The sequence below is a fragment of the Erinaceus europaeus genome, chromosome X (assembly GCF_950295315.1).
Source record: "Erinaceus europaeus chromosome X, mEriEur2.1, whole genome shotgun sequence".
In the NCBI taxonomy this organism is placed as follows: domain Eukaryota; kingdom Metazoa; phylum Chordata; class Mammalia; order Eulipotyphla; family Erinaceidae; genus Erinaceus; species Erinaceus europaeus.
The window spans coordinates 118,298,280-118,319,026 of record NC_080185.1 but is presented as its reverse complement, the minus strand read 5'-3'; the positions used below and the strand labels follow the sequence as shown (position 1 = coordinate 118,319,026).

At 41.8% G+C, this 20,747-nt stretch overlaps 1 long non-coding RNA gene across 3 annotated transcripts in view; it reads left to right on the top strand.

Moving 5' to 3' along the window:
• LOC132535790 (uncharacterized) overlaps positions 1 to 20,747 on the top strand; it is a 345,179-nt gene that overhangs the window by 262,278 nt on the left and 62,154 nt on the right. For all 3 annotated transcript variants that reach the window (XR_009547498.1, XR_009547499.1, XR_009547500.1), the window contains one exon: positions 18,009 to 18,102. This is a non-coding gene — a long non-coding RNA (uncharacterized LOC132535790). The remainder of the gene's footprint in view (positions 1 to 18,008; positions 18,103 to 20,747) is intronic.

The following is a 20,747-nucleotide window of genomic DNA, read 5'->3' as shown; positions in this document are numbered from 1 at the left end:
AATTCCTAACAAGCCTAGCTGTCCAGTTACCCAGGCCAGCACAAATTGGCTGCTGCTCTCCAGAAAGGAAGTCATGGGAGTGGGGGACCATTGTGAAATGTGACTTGGTAAGAGGCAACTGAGAGTGAAAGCAGGGAGGGGGAAATGAGGGTAGACACTGCACTGTACCCCCACATGATCAATTGAGTGCATTCTTCACCTGACCTTGCCATACACTCAGGGTATTATAGGAGCCCTGTAGTTGGGCATCCCTTTCAGTGAGCATGGACCGGGAAGGAAGACTTTCCGAAATAAGAGGCCAGAGCCTCCACTGTATCCTAAAGGGAGAGTTAGGACTAAATGGTCCCAGAAGGGCATAAGAGGTTCAAGAAACAGGATGGGTGGCATGGGAAGTGGCACAGTGGGTAAAGCACCAGACTTAAAAGCCTGAGGTTCTAAGTTTGATCCCTGGCATCTCGTATGCCAGAGTGATACTCTGGTTCTTTTTCTCCACCTCTTTCTCATCAATTAATATTTTTTTAATTTTAAAAAGAAACAGAAGGAACAAGTCCTGAGGTTCCTTTGTGCAGGAGCCTCTACTGTTCAGTCAGAACAGCAACAAAAAGGTGGTGTGCTTAGAGGGAAATTTCAGGATTCATATGCTATGTCGCAGAAGGTGTCATGTGCTGTCTTACCAAGATATTAACCCACAGTCAAGGGGAAGCCATTGGCAAGTTCTCAAACACCATGACTTGAGCAGTCCACAGTGTGTGAGGAGTGCAGGTGGTGGTAACAGGGATGAGATGAGGCCGGGAAGTACTCAGGTGAGGAAATTAGCAGGACTTGGGGTTGGAGAGAGAGCCATGTAATTGGTGCTACCTCCATTTGAACAGAAGGTGAAGTGAGCTACTGAGGGGAAGGTAGGCTCAGGCTGATCGTAGGAGCTAGAGGTCTGAAATGATCTGCCCCTCAACTAGATCATTTCCACTGTCTCTACTAAAGGAGCAGCTGGTGTAGATCACACTTTAGAACCTGTTCATTTTTTTGAGGGTTAAAATAAGAGTTGAGCAGCCAAAGCAACTAGCTCCAAATGACTGAAAATTGTAAGGCATGTGACCCTCCTCACTCCCTGCAAAGTCAGACATATGAGGCATGGCTGTGAGATAAGCATGCCTCCTCATGAAGGGGGTCACGTGACTTCGGCAGCTTGCCCGTCAGTCATTTCTGAGTCTCTGGGTCTCAGAAGTTGACTGTTTTATGCAGCAGAACTGCTACAAAGCTGTTTTGGAGCAACTTTGGCTGTTGATCAGCTTTTCAATGACTTACTCAGGGGCAGAGGTGAATGTAATCATCTTCTCAGTACACAAGTGGATTTCCTAGAAAAAGAGCAGCAGGGAACACCATGAGCAGAATTGCCTCATGCTTTTGGGACAGTCTTATTCACCACCCAGGTCACTTGAGAAAAGAAACCAAACTCCATGTCCAGGAAGTGAGGAGGGGAGAGCAGAATTGTCAGAGCCACCAAGTGCTTTTGTTTGGAGGGGTCACATCAGCGTTTGTCACTAAGCATGATGCAAACCCACGTGGGGCTCACATAGTTACAGTCGTAATATTACGGGATGTAGGGAATTTGCATGACTTCCTTAGCATCCTTATTGGTGTTTTTTACACTTATTCACCTTTAGGAGGTGTTTGAAGGGTCAATCTTCCTGTTGAGAGAGAGGAAAAGACACCCTGTAGGTGGGGACCAGGGGCTTGAACCTGGTCCTTGCACATTGTACCATGTTTGCTCAAGCAGGTGCACCACCACCCAACTCCTTTTTTTCTAATTTTTAAGATTTTTTTTTTTTGGTTTTTCTTTCATTTGACAGGGCAGAGAGAAATTGAGGGGAGATAACCTGCAGACCTGTTTCACCACTTGTGAAGCTTCTCCCCTGAGGGTGGGGACTGGGGACTTGAACCCAGGGCCTTTGCATATGGTAACGTATGCAAAGTACTAGGTGTACCACTGCCTGTCCTCTAATACTGATGTATTAGTGGTGGGCCAGAGGGGACACACACACAGAGAGAAAGAGAGAGAGAGAGAGAGAGAGAACATTTGAGCATCACTCTGGCATATGTGGTATCAGGGATCAATCCTAAGACTTCATTCTGTACAACTACCCTGACCATCCCCTCAGGTTATTTTAATGTTTAGCCAGCATTGAAAAGCAGTGCATTCAAGTCATACTGTGGACAGGGTTTTTTTTTTTTTCCACAATAGGTATGTCTTTAAAAACTTACATATTTGCATAAAAGAGAAAGGGTGCAGAGCACTCCAGATGCACCATCGCATATGGAGGTGCCAGGGATTGAGCCTGCAACTGCTGGACCCTCAGGCATGAAAGTCTGGTGTACTACCTTTATGCTATCTCCTTGGTCCTAGATGCCTCTTAATGTCTCCTTGGCATAAAGTACAGAACTGCATTTGCAAGATCTGAAAATATTTGAGTTAAGGCAAAAGTGAAAGACTGGAAGCTATGCCAAGCTCACTGGAAACAAGAGTGCCACTGGCTCCCAGCATGAACCCCAAAGTTGACAGAGCAGGATGTACACTAAGTGTGGAGCACCTGTAACCTCGCGACTTGTGCTTCTCTCTTGTTAGATGAGCTGAGCCTCAACTAGATTTCAAAAAGGAAGATTCCACCCAATTGTCACTTATGTGCATGAACAAGTTACTAAAGTGCTGGGTGGTGAGCTCAGTCCTTTATACCTGCTAGCTCATTTCACAGAAGAAGGTGTTCAGACAAAGAGTCGGTGTAGTTGTCCAAGGACATGGCCAAATAGATGAACTGATATTCAAATCTAGAAATCAGGGACCTGCTTTCTTACCACCACCACCCCCAATATATAGCCTCTGCCACATACCGGAGACAGAGGAACCTAGGAACGGAGCTAACCCACTGCTTTGGGACTGGGATTCTGCCTGGCACTGGACAGGCATTGTGAACACTACAGAGATGAGCCAGACAGGAGCTCACAGGTCTGTAAGAAAGAAGTAGGCAACACTCAGCACCTCCAAAAAGGAGAGAAAGAAAAATGCCCTGAGAGAACCACTAAGTGGATGTGAAGGCAGGATCAAGGAGCAATGACTCCTTTTTTTAACAGTGAAAGCTCCCAGGAAGAGGCAGCGGTAGATGGTAATTCCTCCCGACAGCAGCAGAGCAGGCAGAGGTGGGAGAGGAGGGAGAGGAGGGGTGGGAAGAGCCAACAAGTAGGCTGAGTCCCCAGGTGGGGACCCCTCTCTACAACAGAGCTGCAGAGCACAGGGAACCAGGCTGAGCTCTGCAGGGAGAATTTCCAAAAGGGAAGGGCTTCTGTGCCTGCCTCCCAGCCCCCAGTCCTCCTTCTGCTGTGTAGTTTTTCACATTAATGTCCAGTACTGCCCCTTGTTCAGTCCCTTCTGCTTGTCAGTCCCTTGCCCCACCCCTCCCCCCTTTGAAAAACTAGCCAAGCAGGCTGGCAAAATAGTTCACTTGTATAGTTCACTGCTTTGTCATGTGCAGGACCCAGGTTTGATCTGGGCCCCGACCCCAGCCTCCCAACCCCATCTTTATCTGAAAAGGTCATCCTGGAGCAGTAAAGCTCCAGAGATTAAAATACTACTACTACTACTACTACTACTACTAATAATAATAATAATAATAATAATAATAATAGCCAAGCTTAGAGAAAAGCTACTTTCTTGGCTTCTTTTGTCAAATTGGGACTCACTGTCAAACTAAACATGGATCATAAAGCAAAATTTTTTTAAACTTTGGCTATTATTCAGGGAAGATAAAAGAAAATAGTCCAGCTTAAGTAATACATCAGTGAGGCAGTAGTTATCTTCTAAGTGCCAGGTTTCTGAACTTGTATCCCAACAGAAGGAACCATATGGACCACAAAACTCCTTATCCTTAGCGGACAATCTGGTGTTTGTATCTTCTTTAGCTTCTTTCCCTTCTGGCTTCCTCTGACTTGCAACAGCAACTAGCACTTAGCTTCTTCTCCTTCTTCTTCTTCTTTTTTTTTTAACCAGAACACTTTTCAGCTCTGGCTTGTGGTGGTGCAGGGGACTGAACCTAGGACTTCAGAGCCTCAGGTATGAGAATCTCCTTGTATAACCATTATGCTATCTACCCCCAACCCCTGGTGTTTAGCTTCCATCATGCCATTCTTCCATCTGCCCTCTCATTCATCCACCACTGAACACCTACTAGGTGACAACCACTATGCTAAAAACCAAGTCCTTAATATCTTTCTTTGCCTCCCCACCTACAGGGAGAAGTTTCACTCCTGGCAGCCATTTTTCCCTTTTTATTTTATTTGATAGGACAGAGAGAAATGGAGACAGGAGAAGGAATACAGAGGGAGAGAGAAAAGGATACCTGTAGCACTGCTTCACTGCTTGTGAAGCTTCCCTCCTACAGGTGGGGGCTGGGGGCTTGAATTGATAGTATGCCACTATCAGGCCCATTATTTCTCTCTTACTCTATCTATCTATCTATCTATCTATCTATCTATCTATCTATCTATCTATCTCACCAGAGAACTACTCAGTTCTGATTTATGGTGGTGCTAGAATTGAACCTGGAATTCTCAGGCATGAAGGCTTCCTTCCTTCCTGGGCATCCTGGGTGTGGGGAATGGGCCAGTGGGAGGAACTATAGACTCAATGTTACGTTAAAGGAAGTGGGACCTTTGGGGACTAACTTGTGCATGTAGAACCCTCATGAATCAGTGCCCTTAGAGAGACATGAGAGAACTCGCTTATGCTATTCTCTACCATGTGAGGGTGGCCATCTGGAAACTAGAAAGAAGACTCTGCCAGAATCCAACGACATTGACATCTAATCTTAGACTTCAAACCTCCAAACTTTAGAAACAAGTTCTGGTTGTCTACAAGCCATACAGTCTATAGTGTTTTGTTAAAGGAAGCCAAAAGAATTAAGACAGGAGACCATCAAATTAGAGGCTATGCTTGTCCATACTCATTGCATTGAATAGAATGTGCTACCATTGGCTGAAGACTAGATAGTTGGTTTGGGGGAGTTTCTCATTGCTGAGGCATTTGCTATAGCAAGATTTTAATTAGTTATTTTATTTTATTTTATTTTTTTGCCGCCAGGGTTGTCACTGGGGCTCAGTGCCGGCACTATGAATCTATCGATCATTTTTCCTTTTTTATTATTCCCTTTCTATTTTTAGATGACAGAACAGAGATAAATTGAGAGGAGAGGAGGGAGATAGGGAGAGAGAGAGAGAGACGCTAGGGCCAGGTGGTGATGCACCCGGTTGAGCATACATGCTACCATGGCAAGGACCTCGGTTCAAGCCCCTGCTCCCCGCCTGTAGTGGGGACACTTAATGAGCAGTGATGCAGGTCTACAGTTGCCTAGCTTTCTCTATCTCTCTCATTTTTTAAAAAAAATATTTTTTTTATTTATTTATTTGTGAGAAAGATAGAGAGAGAAAGAACCAGACATCACTCTGGTACATGTACTTCCAGGGATCAAACTCAGGACCTCATGCTTGAGAGTCCAGTGCTTTAGTCACTGCACCACTTCCCGGACTACACTTTCTCTACCTCTCTATAAACTCCTCCACTCTCAATTTCTCTCTGTCCTATCAATGATATAGGAGAGAGAGAGAGAGAGAAAGAGAGAGAGAAATATCTGCAGACCTGATTCACCGCTCGTAAAGCATTCCCTGTTGCAGACAGGGAGCAGGGTCTTGAACCCAGGTCCTTGCCATGGTAGCATGTGTGCACAACCGGGTGCATTACCTGAATTCTTCTTAAAGAATAGGGTGGTGCCCATGTAAATGAGATGTCAAGACTTGAACAACTGCCTCTAGGAGACCCTCTTGACTGCCTTATCAGCTTTGTCGCCTCCTTTTTTGATTTTGATTAGTGTTCAAGTATCAGATAGCTGTGTGATTTCAGGAACGCCTGTATACTTCCCAGCCGCCACCCCCCCCCCCCCCCCGAGTCTTGGGTTGCCAAAAGCAATCAAAACAATTCTTGCTGGTGATTGGTTTAGGAATGAACTTGTGACACACAGTTCTGGTGAGTTGAACATGAGGAAAAGTCTTCTAGGGGTGGATTGTGATGTCTTCTGGGAAAGGGATTTCTTTACTCAGAGATATATAGGGACACACTGGTCTTTCTGATTCTGTCTATGACTGGGTGAACTGTTGAGAGCAGGACTTGGTGCAGCCATGAGGGGCCAGCCAATCAGGGCCCAGTGTTAATGTGCTGAGAATGGCAGAGCAGAGAGAAAGACTTGGGTTCTTAATGATATCATTAAACTTCTGAATGAAACAACTCTAGAATGAACCATCTATAGAACTTCCTTCCTCTGAACTTCTTGCCAGAGACAGTGAAGTTTTTACTGGTTAAGCCTTGGCTGCTCAAGAAGCAGTATGATTGCCAATAGTGTTGGCATGCCTGGGAGCTTGTTAGACATGCAGGATCTCAGCCTGCTTTAGATCCACTGAATCAGAATCTGCATTTTAGGACAGGGGTAGATAGCATAATGGTTATGTGGTTATGCAAAGAGACTCTCATGCCTGAGGCTTCAAGGTCCCAGGTTCAATCTTCTAAACCACCATAAGCCAGAGCTGAGCAGTGCTCTGGTAAGAAAAAGAAAAAAAAGTAAAAGTAAACTGATTTCCTGCCTTATAAGCCAATAATCAAGATCTATCACCACCAAGGAAAGGATGCCAGAGAAAAACAAAAATGTTTTTTATCTATGCATGTCTTCAAGATATATTAGAAGAGTTCCCAGGTTCTTTAAATTGCTTTATTTCCAATGCTGAGAGGAAACATCACATAGTGAAGGTACTTTTTAGTTTAGAGGACAGTAAAAACAGTTCTTAAACACACGAAAAAGTGCAGGCTGCAGGAGAACCTCGAGTAACACCTCCATATAAATGAAGATTAAAAAGGGCAAGAAATGGAAAGACAACAAGGCACCAAAAGGAAAAAAAAAATTGTCCTGAACCATTTTCTCAGTTTAGATCAGTAAGACATCTCAGATTTCCTCATAAATTACTCCAGAGTGATGGTAGTGTTCCTCCAGATTGCAAACATGTGAACAACAAACAAGATCATGACACCAGATGAAATAACACTGAGAAAACAAGATACTCTCATAGCTTTGTTATTCCTGAAAAGACTGCTCGAGTTTCTTGAGGTTGCTCAAATCAAGTGATTTCTTAAGTTATTCCCTGTTTACACTGAGTTTAAGCAGCTGTTATAATAGAGGCCACTAAATATGATAACTTAATGGACTGGTGGTAGACTTCTCACCAAAACAAGACTTTGGTAGCTTTTCTTTTATGAACCTTCTCTGTTCAATCTTAATTGTCTTTAAACAACAAACTATTGGGAAATCATTTGTGTTGGTGCTTATTATGAAAGCTGTTGACTGGCTACGGAAGAAGGGCAAACGCTAGAAGAAGAATGAAAGCATTGTTATTAAGAGTATTTCACTTTCCCTCTCTGTCTCCCCTTTCCCTCTCAATTTCTCTCTGTTCAAATAAATAAATATAAAAATTATTTGGCTATGAAGCAAAAAGGGTGAAAATGGACATCCTTTTATTTTAGGCTTAAGGCAAAAGTATTAACACTTTCAGCATTAAAAATGTTGGCTGAGGGACCAGGTGGTGGCACACCTGGTTAAGTGCACACATTGTAGAGTGCAAGGTTGCCGGTTCAATCCCCTGGTCCCCATTTGCAGAGGGAAAGCTTCACAAGCAGTGGAGCAGGGCTACAGGTGTCTCTCTGTCTCTTTCCCTCTCTGTCTCCCCCACCCCTTTCAATTCCTCTGTGTCTCTGTACAATAATAAAAAAAAATTTAATTAAAAAAAGCTTTGAAAATGTTAGCTGTAGGTTTTTCACTGATACTTATTACCACATTCAGGAACCTTTCTTCTATTGTTAAATGGCCATAATTTTTTAAAATTTCTATTTACAAAAAGGAAACACTGACAAAAACCATAGGATAAGAGAGGTACAACTCCACACAGTTCCCACCACCAAAACTCCGTATCCCATCCCCTCCCCTGATAGTTTTCTTATTCTTTATCCCTCTGGGAATATAGACCCAGAGTGATTATGGGGTGCAGGAGGCAGAAGGTCTGGCTTCTGTAATTGCTTCCCCGCTGAACACAGGCGTTAGCAGGTCGATCCATACTCCCAGTCTGCGTCTTCCGTTCCCTAGTGGGGCAGGGTTCTGGGGAAGCAGAGCTCCAGGACACATTGGTGGGGTCCTCTGTCCAGGAAAGTCCAGTTAGCCAACTGGGCATGTTAGCATCTGGAACCTGGTGTCTGAAAAAAGAGTTAACATATAAAGCCGAAAAAAATTGTTGACTAATCATGAACTTAAAGGCTAGAAAAGTTCATATGAAGAGTTGCGGGGGGTGGGGGGGTGTCTCTGTTTTGTAGATAGTAGCCCTATTTTAGTTATATTAAGAGCCCATGACTATACTAGTGTTTTTTTGTTTGTTTGTTTTTTCCTGAGCCTGACATCTGATATGCAGGTAGATCTAAGTTATTGTCTGAGGAGATGATGTCATGGCTGGAAAAAGGACCAGAAAGCTGGATTAGGGAAGAGAGTAGCTCCCAAATATGGGAAAGATGTATAAATATTGTTGACTGTATGTGACCTCTGCATCCCTATAGATCTGAGTTCACATTCTGTGATCATGAATAGGAATGTTCCAAGCTGCCCCAATTTCAGGACCCATCTTCCTCAGGTAGAACATAGAGTATGTTGTCCAGCCTCCCTTCGGAGGATGGAACATTCTCTACCGTTGTTGATGCACATTGAGCACAAGGTCTTATGGGGGCCTAGAAAAGGGTCTATTGTGTTGTTCCTGATAGAGATGACCAGTAACAGTGGAGAGAGGGATCTATTTGAGATCTAGGTCCATCATGTCTCAGGACTCTCTGACTAGGGCCCCAGCTGATGGGGTGGCCTGATAATGACAGAAGAGACATCGTTAAAGTATGCCAGTCTCTTAAAATGGCCAGAGTTTTAATTTGAATGACTGTTGAACTTTGTCAAATAACTTTTTATGCAACTATTAGTATGATAGCATTGTTTCATTCCTTTTTAAATTAATGTGATTATTTTTATTGATATGTAATTATTTTTAAAAAATTTGTTCCTAGAATAAAAAAATTATTTGGCTGTCAGAAAAGTCATGACATGTTTTCCTTCCTTCCTTCCTTCCTTCCTTCCTTCCTTCCTTCCTTTTTTTACCAGAGCACTACTCAGCTCTGATTTATGGTGGTGCAGGGGATTGAACCTGGGACTTTGGATGCTCAGGCTTGAGAGTCTCTTTGTATAATCATTATGCTATCTACCCCCACCCTATTTTGCATTTCTGAAATCTCATTCCCTATTTCTAAAAAGGAAACAGCTGAGAAAAAATTATGCTGAGGATTTAAAGTTAAATTAATGTACTGTTTAGTGATATTCATAAAAAATTAAGGCCTTGGGCATGGGGTAGATAACATAATGATTATGCAAAAAGTCTCATTCCTGAGGCTCAGGTTCAATCCCCTGCACCACCATAAACCAGAGATGAGCAATGCTCTAGTAAAATCATCATCATCATCCTTAGGTTTACAAATTTAATACTATAGAATCACTGGGAGGGAAAAAAAACAGATAACACTGCTCTACAGTGTTCACAAACGTAATCCAGTGGTGTGATGTAACTTCAAGGAAGTTTAAAAACAAAATAAAACAAAAACTGTTTCATATTTTTGCCTCTGTCAGGGAAATAAATGATAGCCAAGACAATCAGAAATAACACCTGAATTGGATATTTTCAGCACATTTCCCTTTAATGACCTAATAGAAACAACCTCTGCTAGTCAGTCACTTAGAAATTCATGCCCCTATAGTACTTTTGTCTCTATAACCCTTTCCACTCAGGAGGCAGCTTTGCTTTCCTCTTTTAGCATCTGCAGCGAAGGAAATGAGCCAGAAAAAGGAAAGGGTGAGATAGGGGTACATCCTGGAGAGGGGCTTCGAGGTTTGACTGGAATTCTTGCCTTAAACCTTCACTCCTGTGTCCTCCCTGTGCCATTCTCTATTCTGTCATCAACAACTCTGACCCTCAGAACTCAGACAGAGGAGGCTGGACAATTCCATATGGGATCAGCAAGCATTTGCATTTGCTGTATACCTTCTGTAAGAGCCCCACGCACTATGTTACAGCTTGGAGAGCTTTTGGATCATTGGGCTTGGTTGTCCCTTTCTACAGATCCACTCTTTGGGTATCGTTGTTACTTAGAAGTTGTTTTTCCAAAATTCCCAGAGATGGTGAATGAAGTCTGTGGCACGTGAGACTTTTCTGTTCACAGGGCCATGTTCCCTTTCTGTACCCCAGTGCCTCTCAGTGAATAATCTCCTGGAATTACTTGTTTCATGCAGCTTGGAGGATGCTAAAGTCTCTTGGTTTCCCTCTTGATCACCCCTGTTGGTTCCTTTTCAACTCTCCAGACTCTCCAGGTTGGAGGCCCCAGGTCTTTAGTCCCACACCGCGACTCCATTCACACTCCTTTCCTGGGACTCTTAATTCAATACAGAACTCTAAGGCCCATCTGTGTGCTGGTACTTCTCCCCTCATTCCCAATTTTACATACCTATCTCTGCCTACCTGGCACTTCTATTTGGATACCTAGGATGCACCTCTAACGTCACATGCACCCAAACTTTTTTTACTTTTATTTATTTATTTATTCTTTTTTATTTTTTATATAATTTTTATTTATAAAAAGGAAACACTGACAAAACTCCTTCCCTTTGTATCTGCTTTGCAAAGAACTCCCCCACCCCAGTTCTATGAACACCAACTGCAATCTTCTAACTTTTCAAGGCAGAAGCATCACCCACCTCCAAAATTCCACCAAGATCTGGCCACCAAGCTGTCATCAAGTCTCAACTAGATTATTGAAATTGCTTTGTAACTACTCTTGCACTTTTACCCTTGATCTGCTAGAGTATGTCTTTAACAAGGAAGCAATCAGGATCATACTGTGGCTCAGTGCTCCACAGTGGCTATCGTTCCTACTTAAAGGCAAAGTCCTCATTGGGACCCACCAAAGGCCATTTGTGGTCTACTTCTTGCCTTCCTCCTACCTTCACCACCTCTGCAGCTGAACTTCTTCCCAGTCTCTCCTCACTCTGCTCCAGCACATGACCTTCTGTTCCTCAAATATGTTGGGCACAGCAACAGGTCAGGTGACTCAGCAATAGAGGGCAAGACCTGCAAGCATGAAGTCCTGACTCTGACCCCTGACACTGAGTATGCCAGAATGATGCTCTAGTTCTCACTGAATTTTAAAAATTCTCTAGGGCTGTGGAGACAACATAATGGTCATGTAAAAGACTTTTCATACCTGAGGCTTTGATGTCCCAGGTTCAGTCCCCAACCCCATCATAAGCCAGAGGTGGACAGTACTCTGGTGTCTGTTTGCCTGTCTGCCTGCCTTCTTTCCTTCCCCCCTCCCTCCCTCCTTCCCTTTCTTTCTTCTTTTCTTTCTTTTTTTCCTCACTTTTAAAATTATCTTTATTTATTTATTGGATAGAGACAGAAGTCAAGAGGGAAGGGGGAGGTAAAGAGGAAGAGAGATAAAGAGACACCTGCAGCACTGCTTCACCACTCGTGAAGCTTTTCCTCTGTAGGTGGGGACTAGGGGCTCGAACCAGGGTCCTTGTGCATTGTAGCATGTGTATTCAGCCAGGTTTACCACCACCTGCGACTTTCTTTCTTTCTTTCTTTCTTTCTTTCTTTCTTTCTTTCTTCATCTCTATATCTCTCTTTTACTAAAGTAAATAAATATATTTTTTAAATTGCATTTCAAAAAGCCATACATACTCATGCACACATATAGTTTTACTAGGGGGCTAATTATTTATAGTACAGTTGTTAAGTCGGGTGGTAGCGCAGCAGGTTAAGCACACATGGTGCAAAGCACAAGGACCAGCTTAAGGATCCGGTTCGAGCCCCTGGCTCCCCACCTGCAGGGGAGTTGCTTCACAGGCGGTAAAGTGGGTTTGCAGGTGTCTGTCTTTCTCTTCCCCTCTCTTTCTTCCCCTCCTCTCTCCATTTCTCTCTGTCCTATCTAACGACAACATCAATAACAATAAAAAACAAGGGCAACAAAAGGGAAAATAAATAAATAGTACAGTTGTTGACACATGACAACAGTATCTCATCTCCCCGTGATAGATGTCTGCAGAACAGTCTTACCCCCAACTTAGGTCCTTTTCCACCATCATGTACCAGGATGCCAAAGCCCTGCCCCCAGCCCCCTCCCTCCCTGCTTTCCTTCTCCAGAGCCCTTTGCTTTAGTGCAGTACTCTAAACCCAGTCTAAACTTTACTTTGTGTTTGCCATCTCTTTTTTTAATGATTATTTTCCCTTTTGTTGCCCTTGTTTTTCATTGTTGTTGTAGTTATTGTTGTTATTGATGTCGTCGTGGTTAGATAGGACAGAGAGAAATGGAGAGAGGAGGGGAAGACAGAGAGGGGGAGAGAAAGATAAACACCTTCAGACCTGCTTCACTGCCTGTGAAGCGACTCCCTTACAGGTGGGGAACCGGGGGCTCGAACCGGGTTCCTGACGCAGTTCTTGCGCTTTGTGTCACGTGTGCTTAACCTGCTGCGCTACAGCCTGACTCCCTGCTATACATATTCTTACCTCGTGGCTTTTGCACTTGCCATTTTTTCTGCCATTAACACCCTCCCCCAGGTAGCTGGACTGCTGAATTCTCAGATCCTTCTCACCTTTCCTCAGATGTCATCTCAAGTGAGTCCTCTTTTGATAGCTTTATATATATATATATTCCCTTTTGTTGCCCTCGTTGTTTTTTATTGTTGTTGTAGTTATTGTTATTGATGTCATTGTTGTTAGGACAGAGAGAAATGGAGAGAGGAGAGGAAGACAGAGAGGGGGAGAGAAAAACAGACACCTGCAGACCTGCTGCACCACCTGTGAAGCAACTCCTCTGCAGGTGGGGAGCCGAGGGCTCCTTGCACTTCGCGCCACGTGCGCTTAACCCACTGCACTACCGCCCAACTTCCCTTTTTTGATTTCTATATTTAAAACTGCTCCCCATCTTGATGTTTTCTATTCTCACCGCTTTTATTTTTCTTCATCATATCTATTTCATCTGATGTCATGTTTTTACACATTTACATGCCTGTTATACTAGTTTATTACCAAATGGCCGTAAGCAAGTATCCTCAGAATACAGTGACTGGAGGAATATAGAAGCAAACAGGCTAGGCCAGTGGGCTATCTGCTTGAGATAATTAGGGCTATGAAGACTTTCCACTGTTTTGTTCATGCCTTCTTCTTGGGTTGAAGCTGCATGGTTGAAGCTAGGTCACTACCAGGTCCAGGTTCCAGTTGGCAGGAAAGGGGAAGAGAACATGAAAGAAACACAAGCACAGCCTGAAATTTGACCTTGCAAGTAGTAGAAATCAGCGCCACATGTATTTCTTCAGTAAGAACTTAATCACATGACCACACCAATTGTAAGGAAGGCTGGGAAGTATAGTTTTGTCAAGCATCCCTTTCCCAAGGAAGAAATGGAAAATGGACTTTTGTTGGGCCATCCTCAATACTGTCTGTATCTTCCACGCTAGAGTAGGAGCTCTATGAAGGTAGAGATTTTTGTCAGTTTTCTTCATTTCAGTATTCTGAGCAGTCAGAATAGCTCCTGACTCATGAAAAAAAGCTCAATAAATATTTGTTGAGTAAGTGAAAGAATGGTAACTGTGAAGGTTTTCCTCTGGCAATTAACAACAGCAGACATATTTCCTTTAGACAACCTGGCACTGATGTCACTTTTTGGCTATCACAACAGAGTTCATTACAGTCCTTCCCTGAGGGAAATGGGAGTCTACGATTTCTCTTACTGCACCTGCCAGTAAAGCAGTTACAAATTTTATATCCATTAATGTCATATGAAACAACCTCATAAAGGGTCCCCTGTATATTGATAGATGACCTTGGTCATTGGAAGAGGTCAGGTCATTTGAATGTAGATGGAAGCAAACATTAACCATAGATACTAGGTCTGCTAAGTTGTGTGTGTTTAATTCCCCCTTAAAAACCTCATCTTAGGTCTATTTGCTGTTGCTATCCTCTCTAATATATTTTTTTCAGTGTCGTAGTACTTTTATTCTCCCAGTTCAACAGGGGGCCCTAGATAGCAGGAAATCAGAAGAATTTTTTTTTTTGCACCAATGAAAAGCTGTTGTTAAAATCTTTAGCTGTTGGGACTAGGAGGTGGCCCACCTGGTTGAGTGCACATATTACAGTGCACAAGGACACTGGTTCAAGTCTCCAGTCCCCACCTGAAGGAGGGAAGCTTTACAAGTAGTGAAGCAGGGGGACAGGCGGTAGCACAGCGGGATAAGCGCACATGGCGTGAAGCAAAAGGGACCGGGCGTAAGGATCCTGGTTCAAGCCCCTGGCTCCCCACCTGCGGGGATGGGGAGGTAGCGCTTCACAAGCTGTGAAGCAGGTCTGCAAGTGTCTTTCTTTCCCCCCTCTGTCTTCCTGTCCTCTCTCGATTTCTCTCTGTCTTGTCCAACAGCAACGACAGCAGTAACAACAATAATAATAACATAACGATAATAATAATAACATAATAATAACAATAAACAGCAAGGGCAACAAAAGGGAAAAAGTATCCTCTAGGAGCAGCGGATTCACAGTGCAGGCACCAAGCCCAGCAATAACCCTGGAAGCAAAAAAAAAAAAAATAGTAAAGCAGTACTGTAGGTCTGTAGGTCTCTCTCCCTCTCTCCTCCACCCCTCTCAACTCTCTCTGTCCAATTAAATAAATATTAAAAAGGAGTTCACCACTATAGAATTTTTTCATCACTATAGAATTTTTTTTTGGGGGGGTGGGTAGGACCGTTTAGCTGTTCCATTTTTCCTAATGTGACAATTTTGTATTCAAAATACACTTTCTTGTCCTTAACTATAGGGGAAATTAAAAGGATTCAGAGAATCTGGAGAGTGGCCAGAGAAAGCCTCTGATGGTCTCCCACACTCCCTCGATTCCCCTGGCAGATAGATCCCTTCCTCAGCTCACTCCCCTTCCCAGACAGGACACACATTCACACTACAGTTTTCTTCCACATGTTCAAAATACAGCCTTTTAAAACTGACCAAGCAAGCCAGAGGTCTTTGCAACAACCTTTTAGTTGTATTTTACCAAAAGTTTCCTACTGCAAACAGATGCCTCTGATGTAAGGGTTGGCTCCAGTGGGCTCCAGTGGTGGAAGAGAGGAAATAACCATGAAGCCCATGACAGAAAAAGTTTTTTCCTTCAGGAAAAAAATCAACACAATTTTCAGTTTAAACTAAGTCATGGAATGAAACATGGGATCAAAAAATGTGTTTATCTAAGACTTGTATTAACATTTTCAGTGGGTTTTGTTCTTGTGTATGAGTTCAAATCCGAAGAACCAAACTCCAGAATGTTAAGCTAGCTAAAGTCATCTGAACACAAAACAAATAATAGTGAGGTGTTTGGGGGTTGTTTTTTGGTTGTTTTTGTTTGTTTGTTTTTTGCTTGTCACATCTCAAAGTGCAAAGACTGAAACTCCAAACCCTCCCAAGTGCTTTTTATAAAGCTAGTCAAGATTGAGGCCTCCTTTTTGGGGAAGGTTGCTAAGTCACAACATGTAGATGAGCTCTGGTGTAGAATCCACTACAGAAGAGGACCAATTGCACATTTGGCTGTGGAAATTATTCTGAGATACTGATCTGTGGTTTCAAAGCCTTCTTTTTCAGGTCCTTAAAACTCTCTGAAGATACTGTCATCTTGAGTTGTGTGTTTCCCTTGTTAAATATTCTAGGGCACAGAACAAAAATATTAGAAAGGAAGGCAGCAGTAAATGGATTTTAGATGGGTTTTTAAAGAAAAGGGAAATTAAACCCACAACTCAGTAGACTATCTGTGGTTAATGTTTGCTTCCATCTGCTTCCAAATGGCTGTCTTTTGGCCTGCTTTTACATTATGCTTGGTTATCTAACATGATTATCATTTTTGATCTGTACTTTTAGATGTTTAAAAACACCATGCAATTTTCTTGAATGAGAATATTGCTTCATTTGTCTTCTCTCTGTTTTCAATTTTTTTGAAAGTCCTAGATAGCACTCCCCAGTTCTCAAACACTGCTTAGTTCGGGAAAGCTGGAGGCAAACGTGCTGTGAAGAGCAACGTGATGGCACTGAACATCAGCTCCTTGTCCAGTCAGGAATTTGTTAAGTCTAGTCTGAAGGGAAAAAAATTTAAAGGCTTCTATTGGACATACATATTTCTATATCCCCCATGCAAGTACAATTAACATTACCCTTCTAAATTTCTTTCTCACACTTGAGTTTAGGTTTTGAGTGGTTAAGGCTGAGTGTTAGCCATTAGCAGAAAGGTGAAAGTCCCCAATTTCCAAAGAGCACCTAAAAAGTTGAATCATAACATATAAAACCTCTGTCATGCAGTGTCCAGAATGGACATATCTATAGAGATAGATTAGTGGCTGCATAGAGCTCAGACTGAGGTGCTGGAGAGCCAGAGGTGGAGGGCAGGAAAAGAGGGCTGATGGTGGCAAGTTTCTGGGGGAGTGTTGATGAAAATATACTAAATTAGTAGTCCGGGAGGTGGTACAGCCTTGGACTCTCAAACATGAGGTTGTGAGTTCGATCCCCGGCAGCACATGTGCCAGAGTAATGCCTTTCTCTCTCCTCCAATCTTTCTCATAAATAAATAAAATCTAAAATTTTAAAAAAAGATTTATATAAAAAAAGAAAATATACTAAATTAGATTGTGGTGATGGTTGCACAACTTTGTGAGTATACTGAGATGTCTCTGTCTCCGTTCCTCTCTATTTCCCCCTTTCCCCTCTCAATTTCTCTCTGTCCTATCAAATGAAAAATAAAGCTAAATTTTTTTAAAGAGGTCTTACAGCAGCACTACACACAAGTACCTAGTTAATAAAGAACCTTCTGAGGGTGAAAATACCTAAAAATATTTACTCACTAATTACTCTGGCAGACCATTCACAGGGGACTCTGTGAAGGGCTTGCCAAATACAGCTCTCGTCATATGTTAAAAACAGTTGTCAGAACACCATTCAATAAATACTGCAGCTTTTATAGTCTGAAGAAATGGTAAAAAAAAAAAAATGGTTTAGCCAATATATGGAATAAACGTGTTCAAATATAAAAGCAGAACTATCTTTGCTCATTCTAAAAGTCAATCATCAGATGCTTTCAGTAAGCAAAAGTTCAACTGTCAATATTTGGTGCAGTGTACAGACCCTCTGCCAGAAAGGAGTTCCTTAAAAATCTTGATATGTCTTAATTATGTGTGTTTTTAGCATTTTATAGAACTTAAGAGAACAAGAATAGCTAATGACCCAAGGGCACCAAAAACAAAACAAAACAAAAACTACCCAATGCCAAACCAGAGAAAGGGAATCTCAATCCCATTTGGAGGCCCACAACCACTAACATGTTCATTTGTAGTGTTCAATGAAAACAAATCGTTCCCTCATAGAGAACTTCCATTATCTTGGGGGAAAATAGTGACAGATCACCTCTGAGTCATTTTTCTGTGATTTGTCTGAATATCAAAATCTACCCCTCAGAATCACTTCAGACACACACTTATCTTAACCCAGAAGAGCACCCCATGTGGAGGGAGCCTTTCAAAAGCATACAAATTTCAACACAGATGGCTTTTATGGCAGTTCATATAGAAAGGAATTCTTTTCTCTGAAGAAATTTATTCCAACTACTAATAGCTTTCTCCTTCTTCATCCCTAGGGCTTCTCGTGTGTGTGTGTGTGTGTGTGTGTGTGTGTGTGTGTGTGTTTTGAATTCTCCACTTCAGAGTCAATCCTTAAAATGAAACTGACTCATGTACCCCATGATTAACTGTAACTTCTTTTCCTTCCTTCAGATCCGTTCCACGATTTTGAATATTTCCTGTGGCAGCTAGCCAAAATTCCTCAACCTGCCAAATGACCGACAAGGAAGATGAACACTTTTTTTAAGTAAGTGAAAGATCTTTGAATACAAGTCTCTGATGAATTTGGAGATAGTGGGTCTCCAGAAGTGGTACACTGAGTAGAGTACTGGACTTGGAAGCATGGGGACTTGGAGATTAGCTGCTGTCTAATCACGTGTTTAAAAATCTACTTCCAATGGCAATCAAATTAGGCAATACAAATGGAGAAAATGACTGTTTACTTACCTAGCTAATTAAGTCTTCATCAGAATGTTTGATGATCTACTTATCAGAAAATATTTGTAAAATATAATCAAACATTATCTGATGCCCAGGGCATGAATGCTATTTGAGCAGACTCCAAAATTTAAGCCTTTAGAGGGATAGATAGCAAACATAAAAGAATGTCATTTTACTGCTATGAATAGTGAACAATTTGTTCCTTTTTCATATTTATCATTTGGTCCATAACAGTATTCTGTTCTTGTTTCTTTTTGCTTATACATGTGTTTAGAAGTTTGTAATTCAAAAACAAAACGAAACAAAAAAAAAAACTTTCTAGTGATAAATATCCACTGGCAGTGAGAACAAAAAAAATGAACCCCAAATACTTCTGATGAGAACTAGAATAGTCTTTCTACTATTGGCTATAATGTATCAAAAGCTTTAAAACTATTGATACATATCACCATTAAACCAGAAATTCTATTTCTTGAATTTTATTCTAATAAAACCATCAGCAAGGCTCAGGAAAATGTATAATTTTATATAAAGAGACTAATCACAGTATTGTTTATAATATCAAAAGCCTAAAAACAATAAGGCCTCAAATAGCGAATCAATTAAAGTATAACATATGTCCATTATATGTAACATATAACATATAAGTATATGTAATCTTTTTTTTTTATTTAAGAAAGGAGACATTAACAAAACCATAGAATGAGAGGGGTACAATTCCGCACAATTCCCATAACCTGATCTCCACATCCCACCCCCTCCCCTGATAGCCTTCCCATTCTCTATCTCTCTGGGAGTATGGATCCAGGGTTGTTGTGGGTTGTAGAGGGTGGAAGGTCTGGCTTCTGTAATTGCTTCCCCTTGAACATGGGCGTTGACTGGTTGATCCATACTCCCAGTCTGTCTCTCTCTTTCCTTAATAGGATGGGGCTCTGAGGAAGGGGCGCTCCAGTACACATTGATGGGGTCGTCTGTCCAGGGAAGTCTGGTCAGCATCCGGAACCTGGTGGCTGAAAAGAGAGTTAACATATGTAATCTTATGCACATATTTATATTTTATATACATAGTTTATATACATATACTAGGCCATGGCATACCTGATTGAGTGCACACATTGCCATGCATAAGGACCTGGGTTCAAGTACCTGTTCCCCACCTGCTGGGGGTCACTTCATGAGTGGTGTAACAGATCTGCAAGTGTCTCTCTCTTTCCCTCTCTACTCTCAGTTTCTCTTTGTCCTATCAGATACAATAGAAATGATTTTTAAAAAAAAGTTTAAAAAATGTCTGTCAGGAGTAGTGGATTCATAGTGTTGGCACCGAGCCCCAGCAATAACCCTGGTGCCGATTAAAAAAAAGCAAAAGGGTAGATTGCATTCAACTTGTACAGTATGGTTATAATATGTTTATTTATATGTGACGTGTGTGTAGTTAAGGGATGAAATGAAAGGATACATCACCAATATACTGAAAATAACAATAGCAATGATCTTTTAGGTTCTATTTTCTATCCTTTATACAAGGAAGAAGTAATCCCTCTTGGGTGAAGCTTGGCAGACAGTAATCTTTTTTATTATTATTATTATTTTAATGAAAGTAACCTTGGGGGGCTAGGCAGTGGCACACCTGGTTAAGTGCACATATTACAGTGCACAAGGACCCAAGTTCAAGCCCCTCATCCCTAACTGCAGGGGGAAAACTTCATGAGTAGTGAAGCAGGGCTGCAGGTGTCTGCTTCTTTCCTTCTCTCTCCTCTAAATCTCTCTGTGTCTCTATCCAATAATAAATAGAAATTATTTTTATAAATATATATATTTTGTCTCCAGGGTTATTGCTCGGGCTTGGACAGAAAGAAATGGAGAGAGGCGGGAAAACAGACGGGGAGAGAAAGATAGGAGAACCCCTGGGAAGCCAGGGGTTCCAACCAGGATCCTTATACTGGTCCTTGCACTTAGCGCTTAACCCATTGTGCTACCACCCGGCCCCCAGAAATATTTTTTAAATATAAACAAAAATAAAGTAGCCTTAGTTGATAACATTATGTAGGTTTCAGGTATATAGCTGTTATAATTTGGTATCTATATAAATTACATCATGATCACCATCAAAAGTCTAGTTTCCACCAGACACATTACTGTTGACCTCTTTTGCTCATTTTATCTACCTGTCATCCTCCTTCTCCTTTGGTTACTACCATTCTGTTAGTTTCTGAGGGTTTGCTTTTGGGTTTTGTTTGTCTATTCACTTTATCATCCATGTATGATTGAAGTCATATGGTATTTGTCTTTCTCTATCTGACTTATTTCATTTAGCATTATCCTCTCAAAGTCCATTCATGCTGTTGCAAATGTAGAGCTTTCATTCTTTCTTATAGCTGAATAGTGTTCTGTTTTGTATAATGTACTACATCTTCTTTGTCCACTTTCGTGTCATTGGGCATTTGGTTTTTT